The sequence below is a fragment of the Canis lupus genome, chromosome 20 (assembly GCF_003254725.2).
Source record: "Canis lupus dingo isolate Sandy chromosome 20, ASM325472v2, whole genome shotgun sequence".
NCBI classification, from domain to species: Eukaryota; Metazoa; Chordata; class Mammalia; order Carnivora; family Canidae; genus Canis; species Canis lupus.
The window spans coordinates 13,582,046-13,605,014 of record NC_064262.1 but is presented as its reverse complement, the minus strand read 5'-3'; the positions used below and the strand labels follow the sequence as shown (position 1 = coordinate 13,605,014).

Here is a 22,969-nt window from a genome sequence, read left to right as displayed (position 1 = left end):
TTCAGTAAGACTCAAAGTGAGTACAAGGTAAGTATGATATGACTACAACTGAGTAAGTGAACAACTCCAAGAGGCCACAATTTTCATTTGAGCCAGGACTTGCTTTGAACACAGAAAGAGAACAGGAGCATTCTAAGAAACATGAACAACCAATGAACCCTATCATATTCTTCCTTATTTAGTTACTTCCCTGTATTAGCCAAACAACCATGCTTAAAATGAGGACACACAAGAAAAGAGTAAGAGGGCTAACCATAGTTTTTTTTTTTTTTTTCTGTCCTTTCTTACCCATCAGTAAGCCTGAGGTAGAGAGTATTGGTAGAAAGTTTGCATACCAAGAAGTGAAACAATAATAGCTGATTTAGTTCTGTGAAGCATTTTTACTGTTCTGATAAGAATATATAGGTACAAGCTATGAAAAACAAATTGAATAATTTTGGTAATTTTGCATACAAGTTAAATATCTTTATGTTTGTGTTTAAAGCTGGCATTGAACAATATAAGATGAATGGTAAAATTCATGCAACTAATTCAAATTTTTACTTCTTAAAATTTGGAATAATATTAAATAGCAAATAAAAATACCATGACAAATCAAAACATAGAGACCATGGAGAAAAGGAAAAAGCTTTATAATTTCATACATACAACGATCCTTTTTTCCTGGTTTTGAACAAAGGTGCCTACATTTTTATTTTGTACTGCTTCTTACAAATTATGTAGCCAATCCTGATGGAAAGCCTGCAGCTTCCCCCTTTCCTACCTTATGGCAGACATTACTGACTGCAGATGGCACTGTTTCCCACTGAGCCCAAATATGACACCAGAATCCTTCTCAAAGCAGGGCTCCAAAGAGTAATCTAAGCAGGCACATAAGTTAAATTTATGGACATCCTCCAGAACCAAACCAGACAGATAGAAGGTGGGTGACATTCTAGGCAAAGAAAATACTGAGTAGTGTGCACTAGGTCAATGTATAGGTCAAACTTACTCACCTATCTGTAAACTATCAACTCCCTGTTAACCATTCCAACACCAAGTAATAAAAATATAACAGCAGTCAGCTTGATGAATGAGGTAATTAGATTATTTCACTAGTTACAGAAATGATCCGCAATCTATGAGCTTTTTAAAACTGTATTAAAACTGCAGAAACCTTTAAAAAATGTATAACACAATAAACTGATCAATACTTTTATGATGATTATGGTGATTATTACATACCAGACACTGTTTTAAGTGATTTGTGTATATCAACCCAATCCATACAACAAACCTGTGAGTTAGTTATTATGATTATCCCATTTTTGTATGTGAGGAAACAAGTCCACAGAGGTGTTAAATAACTAGCCCATAGCCATCAGCTAATCAAAGCAGAGCCACCAGTTGAACCAGGGAGTATGGATCTAGAGTTTGTACTACTACAGTCACCTAAAGGTGACTGCTGGTGTCTATCACAAACATGGCAATGTTTTGCCAAAGACATTGAATTTGATGCCCTTGGTAGCATCGGTTTCTTACAGGCTCAGAAGGAACGGCATCTTCCCAAGTGACATTCTTTGTCATCTGGACTTTAGAGCAGTTCTACTTGAGCTATTTCAAAAAGTGTCTGATGAGCAATTTCACCCTTTCCAGTCCTTCCCATTCTAACCATAGCAGTTCAATCTCAGCCCAAGAAACAAACATCCAGGACACCAGCTCAGCCAGCCAAAATATTCTATATTCCTGCTTGGGTAAATATTATTATCTACTGCCTTCTTTTGGTCCTTAAAATTACTTACGGGTATCTTAGAACCAAGAGTCCTTAGAGATTATCTAATTCAAGGATAATTTTAAAAGTTTATCTTACATGCCCACTCTGATCTGATCAAATGATGGTTGATGCAAGGAACAATCAGCTGAGAAGCATTTTAAGGCCACTAGGACAGAGTATGTATCTGATTAGTAGTAGGTAAATAATGCCATGGATACAGTATTTCTTTCTTTTCTCAAGTTTTTGTTTAAATTCCAGTTAGTTAACATACAGAGGTAATATTTTGTTCAGGTGTAGAATTTAGTAATTCACACTTACATTCAACACCCAGTGCTTATCATATAAACACCCTCCTTAACACTCATCACCCATTTAACCCATCCCACCACCCACCTCCCCTCTAATAACCCTCAGTTTGTTCTCTATAGTTGAGGGTCTATCTTCTGGTTTGTCTCTCCCTTCCCCCCTGTCCCTGGCCCATGTTCATCTATTTTGTTTCTTAAATTTCACATATGAATGAAGTCATTCTTTTTTGATGCCTAATGCTCCATTGTGTGTGTGTGATGTGAGTGTGTGTATCTCATATCTTCCTTATTCATTTATCCATTGGTGGGCATTTAGGCTCTTTCTATAATTTAGTTATTGTTAATAATGCTGCTATAAATGTCAGGGTACATGTACCCCTTTGAATCAGTATTTTTGTATCCTTTGGGTAAAGACCTATTAGCACAATTGCTGGATTAAAAGGTAGTTCTATTTTTAACTTTTTGAGGAACTTCCATACTATTCTACAGAGTGGCTGCACCAGTTTACATCTCTACCCATAGTGCAAGAGGGTTCCCGGTTCTCCACATCCTCATCAACACCTGTTATTTCCTGTGTTGTTAATTTTATCCATTCTGACAGGTGTGAGGTGGTATCTCATCATAGTTTTGATTTCTATTTCCCTGATGATGAGTGATGTTGAGCATCTTTTCATGTGTCTTTTAGTCATCGGGATGTCTTCTTTGGAAAAATGTCGATTCATGTCTTCTGCCCATTTTTTAACTGGATTATTTGTTTTTTGGGTGTTGAGTTTTATAAGTTTATATATTTTAGATACTAACCCTTTATAAGATATGTCATTTGCAAATATCTTCGATAGGCTGCATTTTAGTTTTGTTGATTGTTTCCTTCTCTGTGCAGAAAGTCTTTATCTTGATGAAGTCCCAATAGTTTATGCATACAACATTTCTGATCTCATTTCATCTCTTTAAACATACAGGTGGAGAAACTGAAGCTTGGAAACTTGCAGACAATCCCTAAATCACATTTGCTGTCTCCTTCAAAATTGAACACCCTGTTGCAGCCCTTACTCTGCTTATGATCTGCATGCAAACCTGAATGTGTCACTGCTCTCTAGATTTCAGCTTCCTCATTCATAAAATAAAGGAATTAAAATCCAACTGATCTCCACAGAGCAGTCATTCCTAGAGAGTTCTGTGTTTCCAGAGGATGAGGACCACTTTTACTCACACTTCAATGGATGTCACACAGCAATTCTTTCCTCCCAGTTTTGGTTGGGTTTTTTTTTTTTTTTTTTTAGATTTTTATTTATTTATTTGAGAGAGAGCATGAGCAGCAGAGAGGGGCAGGAGAGGGAGAAGCAGTCTCCCCACTGAGCAGGGAACCAGATGCCAGGCTCTATCCTAGGACCCTGGGATCATGACCTGAGCCAAACCAGATGCTTAACCAACTGAACCACCCTCTTTACTTAGCGTCCCTCTTCCAGTTTTGACAGCTTTAGTGTAAACTAACCACTTGGGTGTTCCTTTCACAGAATGCATGTTCTATTTGCTTTATTCTCAAAATTCAGATTTTTAGTAATGAATTCCACAGCTAGACACTAAAAAATCACAAAATTTTTTTTTCAGCAGACTTCAAAGCATCTATTAGGCTATGACCTTCAATGGTCACAGTACAGCTTTTCATTTCCTCTTCTGTCTTGGCCAAGGTAGTGTTGAGGGGCATTTCCCAGCTTATCTCTCTCCAGCAACTTCCCTAAATTCAGACTTTCTGGAACTATGATTATACTTTAAAAATTTTTTTATTAAAAAAATTTTTTTATTGAGGTAAAATTGACAAATAACTAGACTTATGATAATACTTTCACCAACTTTTTAAAAAATTGATTCCAGCATAAATGGAAGCCCTGCTTCAAAATCCCAAGGCAGAATCTAAAACAGTGGACAAAATCCAGATTTTCATTAATATTCTGATAGGCGTCAAAGTCTAATTTAAGCACCCAAACAATATATGAAAAGGAAAAAATACAGATTTAACGTCAAGCACACACATATATAATATACTTTATGTTTATAACAGAAAGAAACATAAAACACACGTTTGTACCTGATGATTTTGTATACATATGTAAAGGCTACCTATGCTCAAGGATTATTAAAGCAGTGGTTTTGTAAATCAGGAGTCACATATTCAAATTTTGCTAAGGCCTTTCCAATGTATTTCAAAGAAGTATAACATAGATGTTAAGAATTTGAACTCAAAGCCATATTATTGGGACTCCCTGGGTGGCCCAGCAGTTTAGCGCCTGCCTTCCGCCCAGGGCGTGATCCTGGAGTCCTGGGATCAAGTCCCACGTCAGGCTCCCTGCATGGAGCCTGCTTCTCCCTCTACCTGTGTCTCTGCCTCTCCCTGTGTGTCTTTCAATAAATAAATAATTTTTTTAAAAAAAGCCATATTACCTAGGTTCAAATCCAGATTCCTCCACTTTTTAGCTGGTGACCTTTAGCAAGTTATTAAATTGTCTTACCTCGGTTGGCTCATCTATAAAATGGAAATGATAATGACTACCTAATAAGAGCTGTGAGGATTCAGTGAGGTAACACACATCAAGTGCTTATTCTAACAACTGCATATATTTTGATAATGGTGAGTTCAAGCCTCTTGGAATAATTACCTCAGTTATTAACTTCTTTGTTTCCTCTTATTTTGCAGATAAAGAAATTGAAGTTCAGAAAAGAGTTAAGTTACTTGCCTAAAGTAACCTTCATTGAGCAGGCCAAGGTAAGATACTACTTAGTAGCAGCCAGGACCAGAATCCAAATTTCCTAAACTTCAGACCACTGCTTTCCCCAGGTCAGTGCTCTTTCTGCTTCATTTGAGGCAATAATGCTTCACTACCTGGTTCTAGTTAGATGGGTTTCTTGAGAGGAGGTTTTGTGTCATTGTATTTTTATTGCCTAGAATAGTTTCTAGCACAGAGTAAAATTAATTAATGTCAATTGTTGAAATAAACTGGTTGGTCCTTTACTTTATACATCTCAGTTCTTTTTAGATATTGTAAAGAAGCTGATAGCCAGTTATTTAGTTCTTATGGAGAGTCTACTGTAGTAGTCAAGAAAAAGGGTTCAGAAGCTAGAATGTATGGACTCAAATTATACTTCTGCTACTTATTATTTAACTGTGGGCAAATTACTTAACCTCAGTTTCTCCAGTTATAAAATGGAGATAATAATGCCCCTGTTGCAGAGTTATGAGTAATAAATTGGTGGCCAGTTTTTTTGTATCTATTGGCATCTAATATCCAATTAATCAATCAAATACTAACCTAGATGTTGTGCAAAGGTATTTTGTAGAGGTGGTTCATATTTACAGTCAGTTGACCTGAAGCAAAAGAGATTAGTATAATATGAATGGACCTGATCCAGTCATTTGAATAGAGTAAAAGCAGAACTAAGGTTTCCCTGAGGAAGAAAAAATTCCACATGTGAACTGCAGTGTCATCTACCACTTGAAAACTTGGAGCCTTCCTAAAGGTTGACCTACAGATTTTGAACTGACCTATCCATAGTCACATAAAATAATTCTTTGTGTGCATATACACACATATATATTTATATATGACATATATATACACACATATATATGTGTATTTACATATATATCCTAGATATCATATATATATATATATATATATATATATATATATATATATATATCTCCTAATGGCTCTGTTTTTCCACTGGGCCCCTGACTGATACATAAGCACATACCTGGCATACAGCACTTACTCCATCAATGTTAAATGCTAATAGTGTTAGTAGTGTTTTGCTCTTTTATTATTTATTGAACATGTAGAAAAAGCTTTCAGCACAATGACTGTAAAAATATTTTTTTCTTTGTCTATAATTCTCCTGAAAGGGATCATGCCCATAATGTTTGAACAACTAAGTAGAAAAATTGCATATAGATAGATAATAAGAAAGCAAATGTAGGGAAAATATTAACATTTGGAGAACCTGGTAAAGGATATAAGGGAATTCTTTGCACTATTTTTGCGACTTTTTATGTCTGAAATAATTTTAAAATAAAAAGGTAGAAAATTTAAATAATGAAAATTAATAGAATTAATTTAAATTAAATTTTAAATTTTTCAATAGATTTACTGTTAGAATCTAAAGATCTGAGGCAAAGATTGCTGATATGAAGTGAGAAATAACTATAAAATGCCTATTTTAAAGTTACCAATGCTACTTAATAACCAACTCAATTGCTCCTAATTTAATTGTGCAATATTATCTTTATGTACTCTTAATAAATAAAGGTTCAAAGGAAAGAAAAAGAGATTACATTATGCTTGGGTAGAATACAGGGAGAATGGGTATGATTTCACTACAGAAAAATGAAAGATGGTAAAGAAGGACTTTTTAGACAAGTGAAACAGGCTAAGTCAGTCTATTTTAGATGATAAAATCTATGTCTATTTAAACTCTTTTTCTTTGTAATAAGTGCCCAGCAGATAAATGACCAGCCTGGCTCACTGCCTGGTAGGGGTCCATATATTTCAAAGTTCCTCTTGGAGGCCGAGTGCTAAGAAGTTTATTTAGAAAATACCTAGAAGTTTCCTGGGTCTAGGCCTTTCTGCTGGATCAAAGTGCACCCTGTGGACAAATGTACCCAGAATGAAAAGGCTAAAATCCTGGGCTATCTGCTAGGACTTGGCTTTGTTCTAACACCTCACTTTTGATTAAGAGATCGCACACTGCCTTATTATTAAAATTGTAATTCAAACTTTCTTGGCAGCTACACAATTGGAACCTCACAGACAGGCCGCCTACCCTTTAAACATGACATTTGAGCTAATACGCTGTCCTTTTGCCAAGACACACATTACTAAAAATCACTGGAATCTAAAGGCACCAAAAGTTCAGCAATCAAACCCCAAATGCTGATTGCCACTGCTCAGTGCTCATGGTAAGAAGTTTCATTTAGGCTTATGAGGATGCATTAGCAGACCAGAGCTCATCACCAGGGCACTTGGAGGCTGTACCCCGAAATGACTGCGAAAAATCCCCCCCCAAAAAAAACAAAGAAAAATCTACATGCTTTGTGATTTCATCTAATTTCCCCCATCTTCTGCTATCAGCTATATTCTATTTGCACTCTGTTCCAAGGAGAGCACACACCATCCAAAATTAGGATCTTAAAGTAGAACTTACATTCTGACTTCTATATTTTACAAAGTATTCTTTGCAAGCCCACCAAATACACAAGGCTTTGTTAGTTATTATACAAAGATTTAAGAGACAGCATCTTTATCTTTATATTAAAAGAGATTATATAATATAGGAGAGATAAGACCTATAAACCAGAAACAACTATGACATCATCTTTGGCATACAGGCATTCCAAAAAGAGGTTAGACATAGACTTTGTGGTATGTCTACCATGACGTTAACTTATTTGAGTGGTGGGATTTGGGTTGATTTTTGCCTTCTTAGTACTTTATATTTTGTTTCAATTTTTATAGTAATTATGAATAGTTTTTACAAAAACAATATTGGTATTTCAAAAAGAGAAGGGCTTCGTGGAGGAAATGGAACTTTTTAAATGGCTATAATCTGGGAGAATAATAGTCAATTTGTTAGGTAACTGGCCCCCATTCTACCTTCTTTGGAAATTAGGAATCAAAGGAAGAGAGGCACCTCCATGAGCCTCAGCAAATTCACAACTTCCTACTACTTGCTCCTAATTACTGTGCTAGTGAAATTCAGGAAAATGTAAGTGGCATAAAAGGCAAGACTCTTTTCAAGCCAGCAGGTCCAACAGAATCATTATGGAGGAGGCTACAAAGTAGCAAGTATTTTCATGAAACATAATTTGCCAAAGAGAAAACCTCAGCTAACAAGGACCAACTTATAGTTCTGATCTGCCTGGGAGCAATCATCCAGTCAGTGGTCATAGCACCAATGGAATGATATCTTCTCGAGGAAATAACTCACCTCTGCTGCATAGAATCTGCATAATAAACTCTTCCAGATACAGGAACCTATAACAGTATATACTTAAATTGCTTGACTGGTAAGAACTAAAGCTATTTCAGAAACAAGGCAAGGTGATAAAGTAGACATAGTATAGGACTAAGAAACAGAAGATGTAAGTTTCTTTTCAACTATGCACTTAATACAATGTATGCTCATTGATCCATAGAGCCTCTCTTGAGTTCAATTAGCAACACTAGTCTGTAAATTAGGAATATGATCATCCTGCCATTACTACTTTATAAAGTTATTTTAGAGATTGTTATGTAATTTTTGTTAATGCTTTTGGTACCTTGTAAAAATGAGGAATCTCACTTATGATCACTAAGAGTTTAGAAAAACATACTGTGTGGTTATTTTGTTTAAAGATGAAGAGAGGAATTTTTCCTCCAGAAATGCCAATCCCACAACTTTCCTGGTTTTCAACCTAACAGGTAAGGTGTCAAACAGACCATCTTGAATTTTCAAGTGACTGTAAGTCAATGAAATTTAAGTTTTACAATATGTGTCTTGATCCATTCATTCAAGAAATGGACATTGCCCATCTTCTATCTTAATATAGAAAATGCATCCTTTTTTTGCAAACTTAGACACAGCTTAGGGGTAAGCCACTCAGGGAATAAAGGCATCACCATCACCAAATAGAGGAAACTGAAACATGGTCTTTGAGGCACTAAATTATTATAGATCTAATGAGATGAAGAACATGAGATGCTTATGAAAACTCATGTAGAGAAAAAAATATATGTGGCTGGGAACAGTTACTTTATAAACTGCTTTGAGTGCTCTGTGAGTCTCTACAAAAGCACACTCAAAATGATTGCTTTCTAAGGAGAGTGGATATGAAAAGCTCAGGGCTTTGGGTTGGCCAAGTGGAAAAAATATAAATTTGAGAGTCAGGTTAGACAATAGAGATGAAGTTGAACGCTGCTACCGTACTCATCTTTCTCCACCCATACACTGCTCAAACTCACTTCTAAATGAACAAACTTCATTCCTTAGTCTTTCAATCATTTCCATGTTGCTTATACTTTATCAAAATCACCCTCGACAAGGCTGACATCATACGGCAACATATGGAAAAAACAATAATGCTAAGGATACTTGGGGTTCTTTGTTCTCCCTTATGTTTTAATTTTTTAACTAAAGAATACAAATATGAGACATGCAGCTGTTTTGATATAAAGCCCAAAAAGGTATAGATACATCATTTTTCTGTTACAGTTGTACATCTTTTTACAAAAATAGATAATTCCCCAATGATTTAATATTAAAATCAATAATTCCTTCTTTCCTTCTCCTTCTTCTGGAAAACTAACAAACACACAGACCACCTAAACAGAAAAAAGTGTAAAAATTGAAATCTGCAAATGTCTGAAGTAAAGCTAGACCTGGGAAGCAATGGATGTATCCCTTGGTGCAAGTTAATGCCAATTACTTCCAAAGAGATCCACAATACAATGAGTCTGAGATTTTAAACACAGAGAACACAGGAACAAAGGCCATTAAACAACCTAGCTGATGCGGCAAATACCCATTACCCAAACTATAATATTTAAAACACTAAGACAACAGTCCCATAGTATTTATACAATCCAGAATCAGAAGAAAATGGAATTATCATCATTAAGTTCTAGTAAACTCAAACCCAAAACAAGAAACACAAGAATCCCAAAACCACATTTACTATTTTAGCTTCTTCTCCACTTTATTTGGGAACTTTGTACCCTTGGAAAGTCACTTCATCTCTCTGGGACTCATTTTCCTCTATAAAATTAAGAAGTTAGATTAGATGATATTTACAATGCTGAACGGCTGCATAATATAACACAAGGGAGTTAGAAAGCTTGCTATCCAATGCCTGATCTGTCGTTAAACGTTAGCCAAGTCATTTAACCTTTCCTGAGCCCCCAAATTCCTCATCTATTAAATGGAGACAAAATCACCTGCTTGACTACCTATGCAGCTGAAGAGAATTGGATTGAAAGTGGTTAGAGAACTGCAAATGTCATACAATTATAATGAAGTAGAAGGATTATGATCATTTTAACTTCCAAAACATCTAATAGAAAAGTTTTTTTTTTCTTAGTTTCAAAGGAAAAACAAAATGTGATGATTCTATTGCTCGGAGCAACTTTAGCGCCAATGGCTGATGAAGCTATTAAAGATCCAATATAAGATAGTGAGAATCAGAAGACAGGTCCCAATACAGATTCTATGTGACCCTGAACAAGGCATTTAATCTGACTGGTCTCCCTTAGCTTCTGGATCTCACAGACACAGAACTGGAGCAAATTATAATACCTAACATTTACTAAATGCTTATTACCTGTTATGTACTGCTCCTCCCATACCCTCTGTCAGTTATACCTCAAAACAGTCGCATGAGATAGGTAGTATGATCATTTTCATTTTACAGATAAAGTAACTGGCACTGGTGGGTATGAAAGCTTCAGGTCACCTATTGCTTGGATAACACGTGATCAGTCTGATTTCAGTGTCCACACTCTTGACCTATAACCAACAGTCTCCAGCGTTTTGGTTTGAGGACTCTTAAAAGTTACAGAAGACCCCAAAGAGCTTTTGTTCAGAATTACAACTATTGATACTTACTGTATTAGAAATTAAGAAAAATTTTAAACTTTGTGATTTCATTTAAAAATAAGAAGCCTGGGGCAGCCTGGGTGGCTCAGCGGTTTAGCGCTGCCTTCAGCCCAGGGCCTGATCCTGGAGACCCTGGATCGAGTCCCACGTCAGGCTCCCTGCATGGAGCCTGCTTCTCCCTCTGCCTGTGTCTCTGTCTCTCTCTCTCTCTCATGAATAAATACATCTTTTTTAAAAAATTAAAATAAAAATAAGAAGCCTGAACCCATTAGATATATATAAGTATATAAATAAAATATAAATATTTTGTGAAAAATTTTATTTTTCCAAAAACTAAAATAATGAGAAGAGTGGCAGTGTTTTAAAGTTTGCAAGTCTCTTTAATGTCTGGCTTCAGAGAAGATAGTAAGAGAAATGGCCATTACCTCCCAACCCCATCCCCCAATGGCAATAAAACAAAACATTATAAATGGAAAAGAAACTAGAAAAAGATCATCACAATTATACCAGCACCATTTTAACATTTATCTAATAAGCATCTTAAATTTCTAAATTAGAAGGTCACCATATTTAGTGAATGAAATGGAATAATAATCATAATGAGATTCTAAATTGCATTTTATACTTCAGTGATAATCCCAGACAAATCAGCCGTTACTAGCAATTACTGATGATTTATTTTTGTTACCAGCCTGAAAAAGTTTTTGAAGGAAAATTAATGATAGATTGATTAGGAAAAAATGCACATGCCTATTTGGTTCTAAGAAGGTCTAATACAAACCCTCCTAAACAGAGGCATAATCTAAGGGAGAAAAATGATGACAGGTGTAGACCGATAAGGCAGGGAAACATAGGAACTTACAAGAAGATGAAGTTCCAGGTAACCTCTGAACTAGTATTAGGTGACCATTCTGTCTGAACACCTGTGATTTACTTCCACCATTTCCTTCCTCAATCCCTGGTCAGGCCATTCCTTCCTTCACTCTTCTTCCTTCCACTCCTCATCTTCGGGTAGGGCCAGTCTGCTTTTAACGATGCCATAAAATTGACATTTGATCTTAGGGAACAGGCAAAAATAATATTCTGAATTCCTTTCCCTGTTTGGTCCACCTGGTAAACAACCTTGATTTACTCAATTCACTGAAATAATTTTTATTCACTCAACAAATGCTTTACAAACAATAATTATGTGCCATTGTTTCCTTCAAGTCTTAATGTAAATATCACCTTCTCTGTGAGGCTGTCAGCAGCCATTCATCTAAAATTGTAAGCATGATCACCATTACTATCATTAGGCTGTTATATCCCTCCCCTCTCTTTTTCCTTTATTTTTTCTATAATTCTTATCCCTAGCACATTGAAAATTTCATTCATTTATCTTATTTACCTTTCCAACAAAAATGTAGATTCCATAAAGACAAGTATTGTTGTGTATGCTTCCCTACAGTTAATTCCCCAGCACCTAGAATGGGGGCTGATACATAGAACTTTATTTCTGTCTTCCTTCCTAAGCTCCTTCCTTACTGAAGACAAGCCCAAGTCTCCAAATTGCCTGTCCTAGTCAGATTCCTTACCTACCTTAACAGTCACAAACACTTAATGCTAAACAGATAGATATGAGGAAAGAAAACCACAAAATACATTTGATGAGTGAGTGAATGAACAAATGGATGTAGCATTTTGTCTCTGTGAAGAGAAAAAGAAATAATTAAGTCATAGACTATGCTTTCATGGAGCTCATGGTCCACCAATGACTCTAAACCAGGAACATGTGACAGATGACATTCACATCTGTCAGTTCCACAGCCATGCTGAACAAGAGATTGTGCAATTCTCCCTTCTGTTTCCTGAAATTCCATCCTTTTGCTCTTGTTCAAGAAAGCATTAGGATCAAGGATTTCAAGAGACTGAAAATGGTATTCCCACAGAAGTAATCTTAAATCTATTTTTAAGGTAATTTTTCCTAAAACGTAATACTTTCACTGTGATTAGTAATCAATTACTTAAACCATAAATCATGACCACTGGCAACATTTCAGAATGTCTAATTCATTTTGCAAAACTGCTTGACTAGAAGACAGGATAAAGAATGTCACTTGACAAATAAGGAAAGCTACTTGGTCTATTAAAATAATATGCAATAACCACCTGGAAAACACTTGGATGGTATAGAAAAATACAGGATATTGTTCTTGAGTCTGCTTTATTCTCAAAAATGTGAACTTTTATTCTTGGTAGATCCCCAATGCCTCTGTAATCCAGAACCCTTATATACCTGAACTCTAGGGTTTTACAAATCAATCAATCAAACATTGGATAAAAAACTGAAACACAGAACAAAGGAAGAATAATGAATGAGTCATTAACAATATGCCAGAGATTCTAAAGGCTCCCGAACCTATGTAACTCATAACTCATTCTTCAGAATACAGCCACCACCTCCTACCAAGTCTCTCTGACTTTCCCAACCCAAATCTCATTTTTCCTACCCCTTGATCACATATTTTGTTACTTCCTTCCTTAATATACTCACCACCACATTTCACTTTGTGGTAGTCCTTCAATATCAGCTCTAGAGCCCTTTAATTCCATGACCACCACAGCAATCTTGGGTTAGTTCCTTTGTTACATGTATACATAGAACCATATTCTTTTCTTTCAGAGCAGTTATCTCAGCTATAGTTATACATTTATCCATTTGGGAATTTGACTTGAACTGTCTCCCTCACAAAACTATAAGCTCCATGAGGCCTAGTGACCATGTATAATTTTGTTCACTGTGCCTTCTAATCATGAGCACAGTACTGGCCATAGACACTACATTAATATCTAATTAATTAATATGTAACTCATGCATAAGTAGCATCTTCCCTAAAAACTATTAGCTTCTTTTACCTCTTATAACATGTGGTTTAATGCCTTGAACATGATAATGACTCAGTAAATATTAGATTGAATATATTTGCCTAAAAGTTGTATATCTGTGCATGAAAGTAAATGTACATCTGTGTGGCAGGGAAAAGACAGGAGTTACATAGGAAACTGAATGCACCTTTAAAAATTCATCACAGCTTTCTGTCTTTGGCCTCCATCATCCTTCAGAAGATTTTTCTTTTTTTATGTTCAAACTGAACACTAATTTAAGTCATTACAAGATATTACGCTGTTGACAAAGGAACCTGTTGCAGCTTTTAAAACAACCTCAAATAGGATAATAGCCCTCTGTAATTGGAACAAAAATTCATTTTTATTGAAATTAAACAGCATGCACTGGAAGCTAAAAGAAGTAATTCTGCCAGACTTGGCAGCTTGGTTGGACCAGTTTGTGCACCACATTCACTGGTAATAATGGTTATGTACAAGGCCCCTTGGGACCATCATTTATTCACAAGGACAAAACTTCACAGCATACTTTAGAACATATTCATTATTCTGGATGCTCCAATTTCATTTCAACTGTTATTTTTTGAGCATGTAATTTTTTTGATAGAAGAAAACATCTTCAGGAAACCATTAAGTAATTCTTGAGCCTCTCAAAGGATAGACAAAATATATTTAGACACTTAGCCATGCAGTTTTCACCTCTTACCCCAAAAGGCCAAGTCAGCAGAGTAAAGGAAGAGATTAGAAATTCTTTGCCTGGCATCCTGGCTAGTGGCATCCACTTGGCCTGATGTATTGTACAGACCAACTATCAACAATCAATTCTTTAATCCTCTGTTGGGGCTGCTTGGCTGCTGGTCCTGCTTCATAGCTCACTGTCATAGTATCCTTTAAAACCCTGTGGCATCTAAAAAGCAATTCCACACAGAGCCAGGGTTCCATTCTGGAACACTTTTAAGTGTGAAGTATTTGCATTTGACCCTTCACATGTTCACTCACAGATGTCTATTTTCCATAATAGAAATAGCACAGGACCTGAAATAGCCACGACCTAAGTTCTCTGTCCAGGGTTTGCTGTACAGGCTGGGGAATTTTGAATAACAACATAGGATGTCCCTCAGTTTCCTCCTCTGTTTTCAGAGGGAGGTGAATTACATGACTTCAAAGGATTCTTTCAAGTACGGAGTCTATGCAATTGGTGAGATCACTGTTTTGATGTGCCAGGCCTATTTTTTGTTTTCTCCTTGTTAAAAATAGTTAACCCTTTCCTTAGTGAAGAGAATTTGACAATGATCAGTCTTAAAATTGGTTAACTTTGTCAGATTCCTAGCCTACCTCCAATCTTGTAGAGATTCATATACAGAAAACCAACAAAAGCAACCAACTATATATGGTATTAAACCAAAAATACCTATCAAAGTTCTATTAAGTATCCAAAACTGTAGGAACACCTGGGTGGTTCAGTGGGTTAAGCATCTGCCTTCAGCTCAGGTCATGATCTTGGTCCTGGGATCAAGCCCCACGTTGTCGGGCTCCCCGTACATCAGGGAGTCTGCTTCTCCCTCTCCCTCTGGACCTCCCAAACACACCCATGTTCTCTCTCACTAGCTGTTCTCTCTCTCTTTCTCTCTCTCTCTCTCTCTCCAATAAATAATAAAAAATCTTTTTTAAAAAGTATCCAAAACTGCAATAAGTATTTACTATTGGGGAAGGGCTGGAGTGTCATTTAAATGGAGAACACAATGAAAGTCCAAAGAAAATTAAGAAATTGATTTGAAAAATGATACATGTCAAGTCATTTATGTTAAAATACTGAACTCTGTGAAGCATACGGCCAAGTGAGTGAATACTAGAAGGTAAGGCTGATACAGTCATGGAACAAATGAATAGGAAATAAATTTTGGCCTGTGTCATAAAACATTAAAAAAAAACATTTAATAGAAAAGAAAAAAATTGAGAAGTTCTTCCACAAACATGCCAATGCTTAGAGATATAAATGAATGAATATGTACAGTGCTTAAAAGTATGAGTTTTGCAGTTCGGTGGCCTGATTTCTGATCCTGATGCTGTAATATAGCTGTCTGTTGTTGGGTAAGTTACTTAACCTACTTGAGCCTCTACTTTTCCTTATATGTAAGATGGCAATACTAAAAATGCCTATCTCAGATGGTGTTTTGGTTAAATTCAACAAGGCAATGCCTAGCACACAGTAAGTACTCAATAAACATTAGTTATTTTAATACTAATTAATATTTTCTGGGAACTTTTTACTCATTCTTAGGCCCAAAAGATACAAATAAAGTAAAACTATATCCCTGGCCTCAAGAAACTTAGCCTGAAGTAGAAATAGACTAGTCAATAATTCACTGTGATACATATTGTACTGGAGCTATACAAATAGAAGCACAGAGAATGAGTACCCAATAGTGGCTGGGGAGTAGAGAAGGATGAAAAAAAAAGATTACAGAGAAGGTAATGATTATGGTAAGTCTAAAAGAATGAGTAGGAATAGATAAGTCACAAAAAAAAGTTTTTCTAAACAATAAATAATTACACGCAAAAGTATAGATGTTCAAATGATCTGAGAATTGAAAATAGTTTGATGATGGATGGACATGGTAGAGAGCAGAAAACAGCAAGGGACAAGGCTGGAAAGCTGATAAAGAACCAGATTTTAACCCATTTTTTAGGCAAAGGAACCAATTAAGGAATAAAAAGTCTAAAAAATAAGGTTGAATTGGTAAATTATACCCAATTATTGGAGGGCTTGGGATGTCAGTTTGAGTTTGTATTTTAGCCTATCGGCTGCTGGAAATAACAAAATTCTATTTTAGGTGGGCTAGGCCAATATACAGCCAAAATAGGAAAAAAGAAATCCAAGGGTTATCTAAACAGATCCCAACATAGAAAATAAATAAAAGAGAGAGTCAAAATTGCCTGAAGGAAGTAAGCTTATGGAAAACATGTGATGGTGAAATGGATGAAGTTTAGACCATTTATTTTAAGAGGAGAAAAAAGGTAACAGTTGATAAGGCTATCAGACTTTTGGTGTTGGGATCATTTATCCATCCATGGATTCACTCACTCATTTAAAACTATTTATCAGTACTTATTATGACAGAGTAATATGTATAGGTACTGGACATAGAAAGATGTTGTAAATATAAATCATGTTCTCATGTGCTTACAGCCTAATGGGTATACACCTAAAGAATTATTAAGACAAGGTATAAAGTGATAAATTTAATGAAAGAGATTTCAGTGCAGCGAATTACTTCTAACTAAGGAAAACAAAAACGTCATTATGGAGAAGTTAGAATGTGAGCCAGGCTTTGAAAGCAAGGTAAGTTCATCAAACATGGGGTGACCATACATCCCAATTTACCCAATAGACCCAATTATGCCTTTTATGAAGAAGTATTATTAGTAGCACTCCCTTCTTTCTCTCAAGCATCTCAGTTTAGATGATAAAGTATGTGATAACCCTAGTCATGGTAAATGAGTACTCATAATCAATGTGAATAAGATACTTGAACAGTGAAGTCAAAAGGCTGTTAATAATATAACATCTATAGCTAAGGAGATAATAACAGCATTCTTCTTGGTCCTAAAGTCATCTACTCACTTCTAGGCTCCAACTCTCCTCTTAGTTAATGGAGAACTATGTTCAAAGGAGAGGAACTAAGATGTAACCATATCAACAATGATTTTCACCACTAAACTCTACTTTGCGGGAGCATTTCATGGAACCAGTGTTCTACAGAATACATTACAAGAAACACAGGACCTTATGACAAATTGGCAATGACATTATAAGGAGAAAAGCAAATATTGAATGAGATATTGATCATAAGTAAGGTATTTCTAAATATGAGAGCCTAGGATAATTCTGTGTCACTGACAATGTAATCTGAAAATTCTTATACAGCACAAATCTATAAAAAATACAAGTCTCTAACAATTTCTTGGCTTCTTCAAAGACATAATTATTGAATTTAATAAAACATAATTGCATATAGGCTATAGTATATTTATTGGTCCTAAACTAGGTTTCAAGCTTTAGAATGTTTTTTAAAATTCTGACCATGGGACACCATAAGTAACAGAACAAATGGTGTTCTGCTTTCTTGTTCAGAAGGATTATTGTGCAAGCCATCCCTATGAATGCAAATGCCAGAAACCTCCTTGGCTGCAGAAAATCTAGTGCCTTTCAAAGTTTTATTTTGAAAGCTCTGAAGAATGAGATTGATGATAGAATCCCTAATGTCTCTTTTCTTTGTAATCCACACCACACAAGATTTAAGAGCTAAGCCAGAAAACATCAAACAACATGTTCAGAATTGTTCAAGGAGAAACATTGATGTTTTTGCCACCAACGAGAACACTAAAATATAAAAGGTAAAGCTATAAAATACAAAAAAGTAAAAATAAAAGTTATAAAAGGTAAAAAGAGATATATCCAGCAGCATGTCTGCTACAAGATGCTGTTACATCAACTACCGTAAGCAGATCAATATAAAATTCATATTCCTGACTGCCTGAAAGGAGAAAGACCCTCACAAATCCATAGTGCATGAAAGAAAAATGGTGTTAGCAAATAATGAATATAAAGCTGGGTCTCAGTGACCTCCAAGCCTATAAAAATCAAAAACATTTTTATATAACTTTATTATTTCTTATTTAGAGCTAGTGGTAGATAACTCTGGTATTCATTGAATAAGGGAATAGCAAGATATTGTTTTATCATTTTAAGGGCCTACTTGGCCATATCTTGTTGTAATGAATTTTCTCTTCAGTCTCTAAAAATGGAAACTACATCACCATCAGAAAATACAACTAACTGAAAAGAAAAGAAAATACAGCTAACTATACTATGGATTATAATGGTCACAATGCAAAGAGAAATACCTAGTTATAGGTATTTAGGAAGTCATATGAACATGATGTCTAAATTTGTAACGTTTTTATAACCTTCAACCCTGGTTAAAGGGTGCATTTGAGCTTCTCAACAAGCTTGGAAGATTGAAAAGGCAGGTAATGCAATCCAAATCAGAGGAGGAAATCAAGCATCAGCACTGTCATCATGCCTGAGAACATACAGTGAGCGTGGAGTTGGGATTGCAACCCAAGGACCCTAATTCCTAATCTGAGAGTCTTTCTCTAAAGCTACAGCTAAGTAGCACACCTTCCCCTCCATACCAAACTTCACACATGCCTCTCTCACATTAAGTTTTCATATTAACTTAAAGAGTTACATTCACTGAGTCAAAAAATGGGCAAAACATTGGGATGGGCAATTTTTGTAGGTCCCTACCAAGGTAACAAACACCATCCTAAAGGCTCAGTCTTCATACAGACATTGCACAGAGCAGCTTGTCCACACACACTTAAAATCAATACTTCAGCAAGCACTTAATGCAAAGAAATCTAACTCCCTTTATAGATTACTATGATAGCCATCATCTTCATGAGGGTACATGACTGAATTGAGGAGGAGGGATGAATCTTACAAAAATAAGGCCACAAGGACAACCCCAGTGGCATCTTGCCTGAAAGAATGAGTCACAAATAGAAGTCAATAGAGATCTCACAGATCTAGTGAGAGAAGCGGGGTTGGTGGGAGCTGTGGTGAGCTAGAAGTAGAAGTAGACATTTGATGGGAGAGGCATTATTTAGCTCTAGTTGAGTACTGCCATGCAAGAGATCATGCTTGGTGTTGCTAAATCCCCCCCCTCCTCTAACTTTTTTAAAAAAGAAAAATTGGATTATTATGAGAAATATGATTTATAAATGCTAGAACTAATCAACAAAATGAATAATATGGATCAAACTGAACACGTCTATTGATTAAATCCGACCTGTGTGTCAGATTGAGCCTCTAAAGTAACAATTTTCAGACCTCAAATTTCAGTTTAAAATTTCTAGTTAAATCAACAAGAAGTCTTTTATCCCTTCCCAGTTGAACACAAATTGTATTTAATTGTTCAAAAATGACAATACAGGGCCCTTAAAAATAGACTAGTTTTCACATTCTCACTGGCTTGGGGCATACGGAGAGGTGACCTGAATCTAACCCACTAACAGTTTATTATTTCCTTAAAATCTCTGTATCTTAAAAATGCATGTGATTTTGCCTTCTAATTCACAATACCTCCATGTTTTTCCTTTTATATATTTATTTTTTTCATGTTTATCAGAAAGATGATTTTCATCTCAAATCTTCTAGTAAAATTGAACCTCCAGGAAAACATTTATTCTCTGGCTTCCAAAATCTTCAAGTAGTATAGCCCTAGATTAACCAGAGTTCTCTCAGGAGTATCACCCTTTCCTACCTCCAGCTGTCCTTGCACCTAAAGCCTTAGCTCTAGCTATCCATCAGACTGACAACAGCCAAGGGCCAGCGCTGGTGTGGCATACATAAAGAGAGACACACTCCCAGGAATTCTCAGGGCTCACTCAAAATACAGCCTGCTGGTCTTGCTTAATCTGATCATCACCCCCAACTGCTGTCAAAAACAATGGACATGATTTCTCAGGCCTTCTCTGGCCTTTTGCCTTTCAAAACAGTGCCTCTGCCAAAGCACCTAAAAGAATAATTTATCTGACCCTTGGGGTTGAGACTACAAAACTTCCTTTCTCCAGAGTTGTTTCACACCACTTTCATCTTTAATACTACAGTTCACACAGACATGAACCTCAGAATAGCTGAGTGGGAGAGAGTCAAGTGGAAACTGAGGATCCTATATCACTTATTGCAAATGCTGAGTTTTTTCATTTCCTCAGACCATTCTTGGAGATATCTCTTCTGAGGGGCAACAAAATTACAAAATGTACTTAATACCTAGAAGCACCATTGCTTCTAAGTAGTTGATACTTCTAATAAGCTAGATTAAGAACCAACATACATACACATTTCAAAGGTATAGATATACATGGACACACATCATTATATATTAATATGTGGCAGGGCCTGAAAAATTATTTGTTTGCTCCAGCTAAGAGTTGTTTTTTAATTCTTTATTTCATTTTAAGTGGATTCCCAAATGTATTGTCTTTGTATTCTTCAAGATACCAGAAATACCTTTTGTGAGGGAATGATTAATGGCTGTGAGAGGCAAAAGAAGCTGTTTCCTCTGAAAGCTTTCTGGGACTCTAAATGCACACAATTTTTTTTTTCTGTACTAAATATCTCCATATTTTTATGCATAGTATCTTTTTCTCTGGCAATCGTATGATCATGTTAGCTAAATGTTGGTACAGGATTTTACTTGGAAGCATTCAGAATATTTTTTTCCATCCACTAAGAAAGACTCTGAAGATAATTTACCCTTTATGGTTTCAAAACAAAAGGGAAAAAATTGTAAAGATTAAAACTGCCAGAGAACCATAACCTCCATTCACAGACTTCAGAGGAAGCCACAAAGGAATATCTGACAATTGCAATTTGTCTTAAATATGCCAATGCACTGCTCATGTTCAAGACTCATTAAGCAGATCTGTAGCATTCACTTCACATCTGATGTACTAGATCCCGAGAAAATGGATTTTTTTAACCTATCAGTGACACTGAAGCAGACTGGCTACTGCAGCCCTTAACAAAAATAATATCAAGCCTAGCCTCCCTAAGTCCTGAAATGGCATAAGATCAGAAGTGCCCAGTTAATAGTGACTTCAGGAAAATCAATGCTGCTTCCAAATCAAGAGCTAGATGAAAACACATAGTTGTGGAGTATAAACTATCCCCTTACTCTGTATGATTGTCCACTCCCTTCCTCAGTAAGATATGTTAAGAATGTGGTTGATAAACTGGGCTTTGGATCCGAACGACTAAACTCAATTTCAGTAGGAACATAACCTTGGAGAAGTTATTTTACATCTCTGGGCTTAAATCTTTTCATCTTTAAAATGGAATAATAGGATTATATGCTTTATATCATTGTTGTGAAGAATGATGTGTATAAAGCTTTCACTTAGCATCTGACACAAGGTAAGTGACCTATTGAAGTTTTTGTTATTGTTGTTAGCTATTGAGGGCCTACTGAGGTTAGAATACTCTTCCAGTGATGGTGCAGCATAAAAATAAGAATGAAGATGACTTCTCTCTGACCTCATGCTGATTCAGAACTTTGAGAAACAACTTAGCGTTGTCCCACAGCCTTCTCTCAGAAATCCAACATGGATTATCCAGATCCTATGCTTTCCTGACTTGAAGTACTGGTATAGTCAGCTGGTTAAAGATGATATACTGCCGTAGAAGCCAATAAAATGGCATGAAATTCCTTTACTGGCTCTGTAAAATGTTGGTTGGGTCCCATGCAATCTCTGTGCCTCTGTTTGCATGGGTGAAAAGTGGAAAAAATAGTATTTCACACAATTTCATGTGCAATTTCCTCCTTTTACCTCTGTCCTCTTTTTTTCACAGCCAAATTTCTCAAAAGGGGAGCTCATGATTTTCACTTCCCTCTCATTCCTCAACAAACTTCGACCTAAAGTTGCATTGTTTCAATAATTAATTAAATGCTATCATATGTGTAAAGCACCCAACAGTGGGCAATACATATGAGATACTACAGAAATGTCAACTATTCATATCATTAGTAAACATTATCTAATAAACTGCTTGATAAAAGACCAGCAACAGCACAGAATATCTTCTCTTTCTTCATAGTTGCATACATATTTTATGCTATATATTACATGCTATAATTAGAGAAGTCTCAGGATGTTTATCTGGCAAGACTCAATTATCTGTTGTTTCTTCCTCTGTTCTCTGTTTTTATTAGATAGTAGAGATCTGGTTAATTATTTTCTAGCTATAATTATCATATCATTAATTTGCAGCACATAACCATGTGACAACCCCCCCCCCCCCCGTCGTTTTAGCTACATAGACTCTAATATAGGTAATTTTCAGAGAGGCAGAGAATGTGAATTTTACTTAAAATGGAAACTTGCATATAACAATTTATGGGCTATGCTTCTTAATGTCATTAAATTCATACAAAGACTTCCACTGGTGCCAACATATCACTCCAAAATTGGTTCTGAAAAATCAGGAGTTTGTCAGAGTAAGCATTGTTAAAAACAGCTTAATATCAGATGTTTATCTTGAAACCTTTGATAAACAGGTTAATGCCAAAGAGGGCTTCAAGAAACCTTCAATGGGAATATAAGCTCCATTAAGCTAACCTTATGGTAGCAAATATCCCGGAAACTCCAGAACACTATGGCAGAGTCTATCCTCCTCCTGCCTTTACTATGGCACACTGCCCAGTTAGTCAGCAATGAGGGTATCCTCTCATATTAATTTCTGGCCATTCACCAGCTCTTTTCTTGTTGAGGTCTTGCCTATTCCTCGAAGGTTATCTTTCTACAGTGCAAATATCCAGAGACTTCAAGTGTGATT

The 22,969-nt window shown here is 35.9% G+C and overlaps 1 pseudogene; it reads left to right on the top strand.

The window, feature by feature from the left end:
• LOC112662969 (40S ribosomal protein SA-like) overlaps positions 1-22,736 on the top strand; it is an 81,800-nt pseudogene extending 59,064 nt beyond the window's left edge.
• The last annotated feature ends 233 nt before the right edge of the window (positions 22,737-22,969 follow it).